Below are 1,640 nucleotides of genomic sequence, written 5' to 3' on the forward strand. Positions count from 1 at the left end.
GGAGCGACTGGTGAACACCCAGCTCTTAGAGGGAAGCATCCTCCTCCTCCTCCCCCAATAACTTCGCGAACATCTCTGAAAAGTACTCCAATGGCCTCTGGCCCTCCAGCCCCTCAGGCAGTCCCGCAATCTGCAGATTATATCGCCTTGACCTGTTCGGCAGATCCTCCACTTTGGCTCTCAGAACATAAGAACATAATAATATAAGAACTAGGCGCAGGAGTAGGCCATTTGGTCCTTCGAGCCAATAAGATCATGGCTGACCTATTTGTGGACTCAGCTACAATTACCCGCCCGCTCACCATAACCTTTAATTCCTTTACTGTTTAAAACTGTATCTACCTTTGCCTTAAAAACATTCAACAAGGTTACCTGAACTGCTTCACTGGGCAGGGAATTCCACAGATTCACAACCCTGTGATTAAATAAGTTCCTCCTCAACTCAGTCCTAAATCTGCTCCCTCTTATTTTGAGGCAATGCCCCCTAGTTCTACTTTTGCCCGACAGTGGAAACAACCTCCCTGTTGTTACTCTCCTCCACCCTCCGCAGCTCCTCTCCCATCGAAGTGAGCTGGTCGCTGTGCGGCAACAACCTCCACCCCCTTCAACACCTCACCATGCTCCCACACTGCCATGTATCCAAGAGCCTCCTTTATCGGGGACAGCATATCGTTCACCAACTGTTTGAGCAAGGCCATCACCCCCTTCCCACTCTGCTCACAATGCTTGGGTGAACTGTCACTCAAACCCAAAGCCATCACCTCAGCCTGCCTGTGCACCACAATGGGTGCAGCCCACCTGGCGAGCTTGCTCCCTCCATCTTTCCACCAACACAACTCCGCACTGAACTCGAGTTCTCAGGCAGACTATCATAGAATCTCTACAGTGAAGAAGTAGGCCATTCGGCCCAAGGACTGTGCATCGGCCCTCTGAAAGAGCACGCTAGCCAAGGCCCAATCTCCATCCTATGCCTGTAACCCCACCAAGGGACAATTTAGCTTATCCAATCCACCTAGATTGCACATCTTTGGACAATGGGAAGAAACTGGAGCACCCGGAGGAAATCCACGCAGACACGTGAAGAACGTGCAAACTCCAAACAGACAGTTGCCCGATGTTGGAATCGATCCCGGGTCCCTGGCGCTGTAAGGCAGCAATGCTAACCACTGTGCCACCATGCTGCCCCCAAAAATCAGGGGAAAGCATGAATGCAGGCCCCCCACAGCCACAAACTCTGCAGTTGAGTATCCCGCATTTGGGGACATCGCAGGCGCAAGCATACCCGGAGTGCAATGGGATATAGCCTCATCCTGGGAGATCAACCTGCCTGATCATTGACTACCCTCTGCCAAGTAAGCATAACTTTAAACTGATACAGACCATTTGGGATCACAAAAGCCAAAACTTTCTCTGCCCTTTCTGATACAGTTACTTGCCAATATCCTTTAAGTATGTCAAGTTCAGGAGTATAATTCGCTTGTCCCACCTTTCCAACACAGTCTTTCAAACGAGACAGAGGGGGGCGATTCTCTGATCCTGAGGCTAAGTGTTCACGCCGTCGTAAACGGCGTCGCATTTTACGACGGCGACAACAGGCCCCCAGGAGCAGCGATCCTGAGCCCTACAGGGGGCCAGCACGG

At 51.3% G+C, this 1,640-nt stretch overlaps 1 non-coding gene across 1 annotated transcript; it reads right to left on the minus strand.

Annotated features, from left to right (window-relative positions):
- Nucleotides 1–1,193: 1,193 nt before the first annotated feature.
- Nucleotides 1,194–1,360, minus strand: LOC140387552 (U1 spliceosomal RNA). The gene has a single exon (XR_011933897.1). It is a non-coding gene; the product is annotated as a U1 spliceosomal RNA (small nuclear RNA).
- Between the last annotated feature and the right edge of the window lie 280 nt (nucleotides 1,361–1,640).

This window comes from Scyliorhinus torazame, chromosome 12 (genome assembly GCF_047496885.1).
Source record: "Scyliorhinus torazame isolate Kashiwa2021f chromosome 12, sScyTor2.1, whole genome shotgun sequence".
NCBI lineage: Eukaryota > Metazoa > Chordata > Chondrichthyes > Carcharhiniformes > Scyliorhinidae > Scyliorhinus > Scyliorhinus torazame.